General features: G+C 42.9%; 1 long non-coding RNA gene across 1 annotated transcript; it reads left to right on the forward strand.

The window, feature by feature from the left end:
• Window positions 1–6,176: 6,176 nt before the first annotated feature.
• Window positions 6,177–7,631, forward strand: LOC142811745 (uncharacterized). The gene is made up of 2 exons (XR_012894678.1): window positions 6,177–7,292; window positions 7,424–7,631. It is a non-coding gene; the product is annotated as an uncharacterized LOC142811745 (long non-coding RNA).
• The last annotated feature ends 4,653 nt before the right edge of the window (window positions 7,632–12,284 follow it).

Here is a 12,284-nt window from a genome sequence, read left to right on the forward strand (position 1 = left end):
TACAGCGTTTTGTTAGGAATAGGCAGCATTTTGGCTAACGAAGGACCAACATTTGTAAAATAAGTATTAAAGTCGTTGACAGTGTCCTCAGTGACATTGTCGGGTAGCGTTTTTTCAGCACGAATATGCCCGATTGCTTCGTTTATTATTTGTCAAGTTTTCCGCGAGTTACCGGAGGCTTGCTCAATAAGCTTCGAATAATATTCTTTTTTACATTTACGTGACATGGCTACTGATTTGTTGCGAGCAGTTTTATACTCATGTAGTAGATGAGCATTGTGCTTATCACGTTTCCACTTATGATACCAGTACTTTTTAGCCTTAAGCGCCCCTAATAAACCTTGGGTCATCCAAGGACTGATTGGTGTTTTATATGAGCGTCTACGGATGGCTTTTTTCGAGGTATGTACGGCTTCCGTAATAACATTATTAGATTAGCAAACTCCTGGCCAACCTCATCATGATAAACCTGATGCCGTCTAAAAGAGCGTAAGAAATAACGAACCTTTGAGTAATCAATTCTATAAGAAGTAACCTTCCTCTGATGATTTATTATAGGCCTTCCATCCACAGTGACAAAAGTTGGCGTGTAATCAGTGACAGGCTCATTAAGAACACCTGCTGTTATGTTGTTAGGAATATTTGTGAGGACATGGTCCAACGTAGTTTCTGTTGTACTCGTTACTCGAGTAGGCGCAGTGATCAGATTGCGGAAATTATATGATTGTATAAGGTAAGCGTAGTCCTTATAACTAGCACTAAAGGCATTAATGTTTATATCCCCAAGAATAATAACCCTGGTACGACCATTCCTTGCCAGGGTAGACAGAATGCCCTCAAGTTTATCAAAAAAACAGCCAGTATCGGCGTTTGGCGGCCGATACACCACACAAACAACAACAGAGCATTCTATCTTTACAAAAAGTGCTTATATATATGGGAGACTGCATGTGAATTCAGATAGTAAAGATAAGCGAAGTCTGTTCTTTACGAAAAAAGCAACGCCTCCACCGCAAGAGTTAGATGCACGTGGCTGAGATATCAATTTATAGACAGGTATGGTAACTGTTTCATCCTTTCTCAGCCATGTTTCTGTAGCTGCTATTACGTCATAATGTTTGCCATGCCGCGAGATAGACGAGAGAAGAAGATTGATTTGATTGATATGTGGGGTTTAACGTCCCAAAACCACTGTATGATTATGAGAGACGCCGTAGTGGAGGGCTCCGGAAATTTAGACCACCTGGGGTTCTTTAACGTGCACCCAAATCTGAGCACACGGGCCTACAACATTTCCGCCTCCATCGGAAATGCAGCCGCCGCAGCCGGGATTCGAACCCGCGCCCTGCGGGTCAGCAGCCGAGTACCTTAGCCACTAGACCACCGCGGCGGGGCAGAAGAAGATTAAGATTTTTTCTTATACTGCGTGTATTACAGTGGAAAAGAGTTATATTTCCTTTCGGGTTCGATGTGTGAGACTCAGCCATAAAAATAGGTTAATTTATTTTATTACGGTCATCAATAGATGACATATGTAGTACTCGGGAGTTCTCACTTTTACGCATTAGTATCTTTCAATCGGATACCCATGCAAACTACCAGTTCTTCTCTCGTTTTACCTGTATGGCTTTACCCAGCAAGACTTTGTTCTCTGCACACAAATGTTCGTTGAAATACACCGGCGTGTTATTTTCGAAACCAAGCATTGAACTGTTAAGGCGGGGCTTTTTAGCTGCTCCCAGAAAGTTGTCTCTCGAAGTCCGTGACACAAATCGGACGACAATATTTGGGGGCGTGCCACTTTTTGTGGGAACGTGATGCGCAGTATCAATTTCTTTGCTGGAGTGTTCAATGCGCAAGCATTTGGCAACCTTCTCACTCGTGTCGAGTATGTTTTCGTTTTCCGCAAGCGGAACACCCTTCACTTCAACATTGTTCCTTCTTCCATACTGCTATAGTTCTGTTAGCTCTTTCCTAATTACTTGTATTTCACTGCTCAATTTCTGATCTGTTTTCGGAATCTCAACGTTTTGTTTCTTCACTTCTGCAAGTTCTTGTCGAAGTGACTTGAGTTCCTCCTTAAATTCTTCAAAACTTGTATTAACAAAGTTCATTGACATCTTTACTGATGATAGCTCAGCTTTTATGCTATTGTTCGAGGAATCAAGTTTCTTCATTTCTAACCTGAGATCGTTCATTGCATCGGTAAATTTAGTGGTCATTTCCAGTAACACTTTCACCACCTCCTTTATGCTTCTCTCTCTCTCTCTCTCTCTCTCTCTCTCTCTCTCTATATATATATATATATATATATATATATATATATATATATATATATATATATATATATATATATATATATATATATATATATATATATATATATATATATATACAGAGAGAGAGAGAGATAGGGAGGGAAAAGGCGCTCTTCTATTCTGAAAACGACGCGATAGCAAAGGTCAATTGTTTTAGTTGATTTTCATTCTTTTTCCTTCCTATAAGCTTCTGCGTGGCGTGCTGGGCACGCTTATGTTGGTAAAGAAAAGAAGAAGTTGTGAGTGCTCTGATGCAAAAAAAAAAGATAGCCGAATAATGCTTATGCCATGTGCCCTTCTATAGCAGATGTAATGACAATAGCTGCGCTTGTAATGATCTGTGAGTGCACCGATTGGACGACCTCTATTTGCGAAGCCTAACCATAAGCTAAGCCAAGAAGCGGGAATGGTGAATAAAAAAATTATTTCGAGTGCATTAACATAACGAAATTTTTTTATTTATTTATTTATTTATTTCAAATACCCTCAGGGTACAAACGTACATTGAAGAGGGGAGGGGCAAAGAAAGTTAACACGTAATAATAACTTGGTTATAGTTTTAAAAATACAGAAATGAATTATCACGATGACACTTTAAACAAATATCAGTTACAAGAACAAAGGCCAATGAACCAAAATGAATAACACAGGAATCAAAACACTGGACTGTCCTGGAAGAATTACAAGATTTTATCATTGGATGCACTGCCAAAAGAGATATAATGAAAAAAAAAAAAAAAAAAAAAAAAATGTACAAAAAGTAGCCACTCGCAAAACTAGAATACGAGAAGCATAGCAACAAAAGGGAAACATATAAAAAAAGAAAAAAATTAAAGGTATGAAACAAACACTGAACGATGTTAACTCGAAATGAAACTTCGAAGTGCGATTTTGAAATTATTGGTGTTAGTTATGCTTGTGAGTGATGCAGGCAGATTGTTCCAGTCTCTGGTCGTTGTGGGGAGAAATGAGTGTGAAAAGCCGACGGTGTTGCTGTGTGGAATGTTTACCTTTTGGCGATGGTCGATGCGGGATGAAATGTACGGCGGTGGCTGAAGAAGCATAGAATGTAAGTATGAATTGTGGTAGTAGATTTTATGGAAAAGATAGAGTCGAGATAGTTTTCGGCGATGTGATAGCAATGGAAGGTGTAGAATGTCTTTCATGTTAGTAACACTCGCAGTTCTTTGGTAATTGTTTAAAATGAAACGGACTGAGCGATTTTGTATTTTTTCTAGTAATTTTATGTGGTTCTGATATCCGGTGTCCCATACTGACGATGCATACTCAAGCTTCGGACGAATGAAAGTTGTGTACAGTAGTAGTTTTAATGAAGATGGCGCTTGAGGAAACTTCCGGCGAAAATATCCTAATGTGCTAGTGGCCTTGGTGGCTATGTAATCAATATGAGTTTTCCATGAAAGGTTATTGGTAATATGGACACCCAAGTATTTGTACGATGTTACGCATTCTAGTGGGATGTTATTAAGTGTGTAAGTAGGGGAAGTCACTTCAGCACTGGAAATCCTCATACTTTTGCATTTTCTAACGTTTAATTCCATACGCCATAATTGACACCATTTAGTTATGTTATTAAGATCTTCCTGAATTAGTGAAATGTCTGCGGCATCCGTCACCTTTCTATACAAGACGCAGTCATCTGCAAACAGGCATATTTTCGAAGAGACATTAGTAGGCAAATCATTAATATAGATTAGGAATAATAAGGGACCAAGCACAGACCCTTGCGGGACACCAGAATCAACAGGAATCAATGAGGAGTTAACGTCGTTAGCGGCTACAAACTGAACACGTGATGTTAGAAAGGCGCGAATCCAATTAATTACAGCTGTGTCGATGTTTAGAACGCTTAGTTTATGAAGTAGCAGTGCATGGTTCACTTTGTCGAATGCTTTAGAGAAGTCGAGAAATATACAATCTGTTAAAAAACCGCCATCTAGATTAGAGTGGAGAAAATGAGTGAAGGCTATGAGCTGAGTGTCACAGGAAAAGTTTTTGCGAAATCCATGCTGCGAAGCTGTGAAGAAGTTGTTATGTTCGAGAAAATTAACCAGATGTGTGTAAATTATATGCTCCATAACTTTGCAAGGCACTGATGTAAGAGAAATCGGTCTATAATTTTGTGGGTCATGGGATGGTCCTGATTTGTAAATAGGGATGACTCTGCCAGTTTTCCAGTCAAACGGTAAGGTACCCGAGTTGTAAGATTGCGAGTAAATATGTTCTAGTATGATTGAGCAATATTCGGCAGTGTTTTTTAAAAAGATTGCATTGATTTCGTCTACCCCGCATGATGCTTTAGATTTTAGTTTCTGAATGATGCTTTTGATACCCGTGGAGTTGAAGATTATGGGATGCATTGAGTGGTATTGAGTAGGATGGATCTCAGGCATCGGACCGGGAAGGTTAGGTGATGAGAATGACGAAGCGAAAGTTTCATTGAGCAGAGTAGAACACATATGCTCCGGTACAGGGCCCCCAGAACTTGTCAGCAGTGATATACCATTTTTATGAGCATTTCCCCGGATAATCTCCCAAAAGCGTTTTGGGTTAGCCTGTATTAAGTTTGGAAGCGTGGATTTAAGGAAGGAGACTTTGGCTGATTTTAGTGCTATGAGATATGAGCTTGCAGCGTTTTTGTATGTTAGCCAATGAGACGGTGTTGAGTGAAGTTTAGCTGTGCGGAATAAACGTTTTTTCTTATTGGATAATCGATTCAAATATGTACTATACCATGGTGATTTATTGTTAGCGTAAACAGTCCGAAGGGGGACATATTTGGTTATTAGCTCACCGATTTTATTTTTTAAAATGAACCAGTTAGTTTCGACGGAGCGTTCTAGATAACTAGGTAAAAAAGTGGCCAGAAACAGGCACAGTTCATTGTTGATGGCCTCATAATTAGCTTTTTTATAATTTCGAATCTTTTTCCGCTGTCGCTTTATCTTTTGATGAGGTGTTGTAATCGTGAAGAGCAAGATGTCGTGATCGCTCAGCCCTGGCATGTGTGTTACTGTAGAAACTTTATCAGTTGATGTCGTTAGAATCAGATCAAGGAGTGATGATTTGTTTTTTGTTACACGTGTTGGAAGTTTGACTATCTGGGATAAGCCGAAGTCAGAGCAAACTGAAACGAACCGATTGGCTTCAGCCGTTGAGGGGTTAGAAAAAGGGATCGAATGAGACCAGATGATGTCAGGAAAATTAAAATCACCCAAGAGTATAATTTGAACTCCCGGGAAACGCATGGTAACCGCATTTAAACTGTCGTGAATGTCATCACAAAAAGATGAGTCACTTGATGGGGATCTGTAGCAGACACCTAATAATATTTTCTTAAAACTAATTGTTAGGCAACACCAAATAAGCTCTAAATTCGAGTTGATTGGCACAAGAGAACAATTTATGGATTCTTTAACAGCGAGCAAGACGCCACCACCAATCCTACCAGTTCTGTCACTTCGGTAAACAGTATAACGGTTTGCACACTCAAAGAGTTCGGGGTTTGTTATTTTGCTACTTAGCCAGGTTTCTGTCAGTGCAATAATGTCGGCGTTACAGTCATCAATTATACCACAGAATTCATCTTTCTTGGGAAAATAACTACGAATGTTGGTAAAAAGGACTGAACACTTGCACTCGTTTATGGCTCCTCCCCTCAGATGTCCCTAACTCGGCGGTAACCTACGACCTGAGCGAAGAGTTCTGCTACGTTCATGCTCGTGTGTGGGTTTTTTTCTGTGTATTTCGAAAATGCAGTTCTTCGCTTCGTCGTATCCGTAAGATTTGCCATCGAATGTCAGCGTTTTATACCGAAGTTTGAAGGACGTAGTCTTTGATTTACCGTATTCTATTAGTTTTTTTCTTATGTTGCGCGTTGTTTGACAAAAATCTTCGCTCATTGCTATGTCAGTGCTCTTTAGCAAACCTCGTTTTGAAAAAACCAGCTCTCTCTTTTTAAATGTTTCAAATTTCGTTATAAGTGGTCGAGCTTTCGCTGAATCATAGCGTCCTATTCTGTGAGCGCGGCATATATCAGAACTTGTGACATCAATTTGGATAGTATTAGTCAGGAGGTTGATGATCTTTTTTTCCGATTCCGAAGAAGTTTCATCTGCGGCATCTGGAATTCCATAAAAGACAAGATTGTTTCTCCGCGATCGATCCTCTGCGTCATCAAGACGCGAATGCATATTACTAGTGTCTTTTTCAAGGCGCTCAACAGTGGTGCGTAGTTCTTTCATTTCATGCTGCCAGTGCTCGAAAACGGAGGTTTGGTTTTCAACTTTCGCCAGTCTGTCCTTTATTTCGTTCATTGATTCTGAAACTGACTGTTGTTGTTCTTTTAACACAGATACGGTGTCCAATATTGTTGTTTGCGCTGATTCCATTCTTTTTGTACGTTCGTTCAAATCCTTCATCGTTTTCACTAGTTCTGCTAAGTTGTCAGGACCTGGGTTGCTTTCTACATCCCCACAAAGAAGTAGTAGCAAAGAACAAAAAGGCAAGAGAACGGCTTGTGGGCACGGAAGCACAACAATAAAGGGTTCATCAGATCGGAAGCTACGACAAGGCAGTTTAGAAAGGTAACTAACCTGCAAGACGAAAAGACAGGTGCGTAAGCCTTTGGCTGTTCTTTCCATCGCGCTTCCGTGCCCACTGCAGTGAGAGTGCTCGATGCTGGGTCTTATCCTATCCGGACGAGATGACGTTGATGTCGCAGCTGCGCACTGGTGGTGCTGCAGGTGGCGCTCGACGATGTTGGTCAGGTCCCAGCAAGCTGTTTCTGGCAGGTCTGGTGAAGGGGCAACAGCACAGATTCCGTCCGATAATGGAAGATCCGGGGAAGGGGCGGCTTCACGAATTCCGTCCGAGAGCGCGAAGCTTTCCCGTAGACCAGCCACTGGTACGCCGGCCGCGAAAACAGCGACGTACTGCAAGACGAAAAGACAGGTGCGTAAGCCTTTGGCTGTTCTTTCCATCGCGCTTCCGTGCCCACTGCAGTGAGAGTGCTCGATGCTGGGTCTTATCCTATCCGGACGAGATGACGTTGATGTCGCAGCTGCGCACTGGTGGTGCTGCAGGTGGCGCTCGACGATGTTGGTCAGGTCCCAGCAAGCTGTTTCTGGCAGGTCTGGTGAAGGGGCAACAGCACAGATTCCGTCCGATAATGGAAGATCCGGGGAAGGGGCGGCTTCACGAATTCCGTCCGAGAGCGCGAAGCTTTCCCGTAGACCAGCCACTGGTACGCCGGCCGCGAAAACAGCGACGTACTGCAAGACGAAAAGACAGGTGCGTAAGCCTTTGGCTGTTCTTTCCATCGCGCTTCCGTGCCCACTGCAGTGATAGTGCTCGATGCTGGGTCTTCATAACTGAACGAAGGCGACCCTTTTGCAGGGCATGGGGACTGCTTGGCGCCATATATGCATCATGCAGTCGGTGCCTGTTTTGACATTTATCGTCGTTCACCCGGGGAACTACTATGCGAGATGAGCGGTTGGCGTGAAAAGTAGTGTCAGAAACGCCATTCGAACGTTACGATATGTCCGGAATAAGCAGTTACTCCTAAACTACACTCCGAAATATAGTTAGAGTGCGAGTTTATTTATTTATTTATTTATTTATTTATTTATTTATTCATTCATTTATTCAACTGCGCATGATTGTTTCTGTGATTTCACCAAAGGTGATGTTACAAACATCCTTCGACCAAGCCTCTAGCACATTATACCCATGAATCGCATAAAAAGTGACATTAGTTAGGTACTTATCATACAAGCGTAACACAAGGGAACTGATAAATAAACAGTAGAAATGACCTATAAGTAGTAGTGGAATTACATAACACAAAAATAATATTACGAAAGTACACGGAAGGCATAATGTACTCAAATAATATAGAAGAGATTATCAGTAGACAGTAGAATTCAATATCCACAATGATAGAATCACATAACACATATTACAATGAAATGAAATTTTCGCTGAGTGTGCATTGAGGAATGGCAGTCATTTATGGACCTTTCAGTACGTCTGTGACGTTTTTTTTGTTTTTATATATACCGCGCTCATCACAGCTGCGTTCGCAACGTATACGTGTATGTTTATAGATGTCTTATAGGGTAGTCCATACCCTTCGGGCTTCAAGTTTCCACAATGTTGAGTGATATTGGTGTTTTAATTTTTGTTAATATCAGTAGCTGACTTGTATGAAAACACAAATAATAATTCAAGATTTCTATTCCCTAACATTTTTGAAGACGATAGTTTTTCTAGGGGACCTTCGACGCAAAAGTTTTGGTTTGGCTGTCTGTCTTTACATCTGCCTGTTGTTTCGAAAATTCTGTTTGCCCGCTTTCAACGGTACTTCAAACGACACCAAACGTACGATACCCCTAACAGCGGACCCCATCCTCAGCATCCACCAATAGTGCTCAAGGATTAGCGTTCCTACTTGTGCGATTGTCAATTGAAAAGCGATTAATGCGCATATCCGAGACACTACAACAACACGTCAATGTTGTGTATGTGTGCCTTTTTACTAGAAAAAGGCATACATAAGGAATTCTACGAACCATAGCGTTTATTATGCGGCGCTGACCATGCAACGCTTGTAGGAAAAGGCAAGTGTTTCCAACGTTTTGCTAAGACGACACGGTGGCGGCGCCTACCCGGCAACTGGCGTTCTAGACCTTCTCGTCTCCGAGACAGGCGCGCACGCCACGCGCTTCGTTTTCCAAGAGAACTACCAGATAGCGCTCATTTCTCAGTTGTAACGTGCCTCGATGCGCCCGTTTACCTCCGCTGCATGCTAGAGGCACTCGGACGCAGCGCCTCCGCAATACCATTCACCAATTTTCTTGCGCAGAACATCAAATAAACGTTTCGTTCACTCTCTCTAGACGCAAGACTATCGTCTTTCGACGATACTTCCAGTGTAACATGCAGATACGGGGCCAATTTTTTGTGAAGAGTTTGTGTCATCTGTGCGTATGTTTTAAACAAGTTCGAGTTCTTTAATCTATGGTTACGGTTAGATTGAGTTTAACTATGTTTATTTATAGGAGAGATATGGCGATGATCGGCGATGATGGCGAACATAGGCATAACCAAGTAACTTTCTCTTCCTTTAGCTTTGTCCCAAAACATGGCCCGGCTCAGACCATATCGTTCCCCGGTTCACAGACGAAGCCCTCTGGGCGAGGCTAATTATTGGCGTAGTGTGTGATGGAACTGCTTGAGACGAGCTACATGCGACAACTTTGTTTGGCTTGACCGACAACCATCTGACGTCAAGCGTGCCACCACGTAGTTCAAGTCACTCAGGTGATTTACGATAACGAATGGACCAACATAGCGCGCTAAAAATTTCTGACATAAGCCACGTTTCCACTGAGGGGTCCACAACCACACGAGGTCCCCATTATCGAATGAAATGGTGTCATGCCGTTGATCATACCTCTGCTAGGAGAGATCATGCGATGCCAGTGTGCAAATATGGGTGATTTGGCGGGCTTAAGCTCGGCCCAGTGTTCGAACAACTGAATCGTCCATGTTGAGCTCGAATGGAATTATTGTATCGAGGCAGCTGCATGATTGTCGAGCGCAGAGTAGGTAGAACGGAGTGAAGTACGTGGTTTCGTGCTTTTCTGTATTATAAGCATAGATGATGAATGCGAAAATCTCAACCTAGTTCCTGTGATTCGAGGATACATACATAGCCAGCATATTAGTAAGCGTGCGGTTTGTGCGTTCCACAAGGCCATTCGTCTGGGGATGATATGGCGTTGAATAGCGAAACTGCGAAGTGCAGAGACGAAGCAATTCCTCTACAGTGTCGGCGACGAACTGGCGACCGCGGTCACTGATGATGACACGAGGTGAACCATGACGAAGAACGATGGATCGCAACAGGAAAGAGGCGACGAAATCCGCTGTGGAAGATGGTGTCGCAGCGGTTTCGGCATATCTGGTATGGTGATCGACGCAGATTATGATCCAGCGGTTGTTGTTGCAAGACCGCAGAAACGGTCCTAGCAGGTCGATACCAACTTGTTTGAAAGGTGTTTTGGGCGGCGTTATAGGGTGAAGAAGGCCATACGGACTGCATGTAGGACGTTTGTGGCGCTGGCATTTGTTGCAAGTGGAGACGTATTGATTCGTACATTGTCGCATTTTAGGCCAGTAGAAGCGCTCTTGAGTTCGATGCAAAGGGCGGATGAATCCAAGATGGCCAGACGTCGGGTCACCATGCATGAAATGGAGGACGTCGTACTGCAGTCTTTGGGGAACGAGTAGCAAATACCGCGCACCATTTGCCAAAAAACTTGACCTTGTACAACAGTCGATCGTGAAGACAAAAGTGACCACGGCCCTTGGGGCTTCTGACAGTGGTGAATAAAGAGTATAAAGTCAAGTCGTTGCACTGTTCCAGCTGGAACGTGGTGCCATCAAGAAATGCACGTGAAACAGTAGCAAAGCAGATGTCTAACGTGTCTGTATTGTCGTCAGTTGTAGACAATAAAAGGCGAGAAAGACAATCGGTGTCGTTATAACGCCGTACAATTTTGTATGCAGCATTAAAGTCAAATTCCTGGAGGCGTAGAGCCCAGCGTACAATGCATCCAGAAGGGTCTCGGAGAGTAACGAGCCAGCATAGGGAATGATGGTCTGTTACAATCGTGAAAGGACGCCAATATAGGTAACAACGAAACTTCTGAATAGCACATACGGCTGCCAAGAAATTCTTGTTCGGTCACAGTGTAATTTTTTTTCAGCTTTGCTGAGGGAACGACTTGTATAGGCAACAACATGCTCTCTGTCATTATGACGCTGAACAAGAACGCCTCCGATGCCAATATCGCTTGCTTCGCTATGTACTTCCGTAGGAGCAGATGGGTCAAAATGACGGAGAATTCACTCTGATGTCAGCAGAAGTTTGAGTTGACAAAACGCAGCGTCACATTCAGATGTCCACTCAAATGCACTGTCTTTTCGCAAGAGGCTGGTCAATGGACACACGATGTCCGCAAATTTAGGCACAAAGCGTGAAAACAAGAACATAACCCGAGAAGGCTGCGACGTTCTCTCACAGACGTGACTGCTTCAATTTTCCGAGGGTCAGGCCTGACCCCATTTTTGTCTACCAAATGACCAAAGATCAAGGCCTGCCATTCACCAAACTGACACTTCTTGAAGTTCAAGACCAAGCCAGCCTTTCCCACACAGTCCAGAACGAGGCTCAAACGAACGTTATGTTTTTCGAATGTGCGGCCAAAAATGACAACGTCGTCCAGATAGCACAAACAGATCTCCCATTTGAGATCGCGAAGAATCGAGTCCATAAAACTTTCAAAAGTTGCGGGGGCAATGCATAGCCCAAATGGCATCGCATTGTACTGATATAGTCCATCGGGTGTTAAAAAAGCCGTTTTCTCCTTGTCAGCAGGGTGCATGAGGATCTGCCAATATCCTGATCGTAGATCGAGTGAAGAAAAGTATGAAGCAGAATTTAGACATCCAATTACGTCGTCGATCTGAGGCAGCGTATATACATCCTTTTTAGTCAAGGCATTGAATCGTCTATAATCAACGCAAAACCTCCAGGAACCGCCTTTCTTGTGAACCAAAATCACAGGTGCTGCCCACGGGCTGCATGACTCTTCAATAACACCCTTCTGGAACATGTCCTGAACTTGTTGAGCTATAACTTTCCGCTTGGATGACGACACCCTGTAAGGTTTCTGCCAAACCGGATGAGCAAATCCTGTGCCATTGGTATGCTGCGATCGAGAGCATGGTAAAGACAATCGCTGACCCTTTTCGCCGAAGTCAAACACTGACCCATCTTGTTGTAATAGTTGGACCAATTCTTGTTTTTCATGTGACCGTAGCGTCTTGATAACCATGCTCAAAATGTGGGACTCATGAAAGGTGCTCCGTTTA

Source organism: Rhipicephalus microplus, chromosome 1 (assembly GCF_043290135.1).
Source record: "Rhipicephalus microplus isolate Deutch F79 chromosome 1, USDA_Rmic, whole genome shotgun sequence".
Taxonomy (NCBI): domain Eukaryota; kingdom Metazoa; phylum Arthropoda; class Arachnida; order Ixodida; family Ixodidae; genus Rhipicephalus; species Rhipicephalus microplus.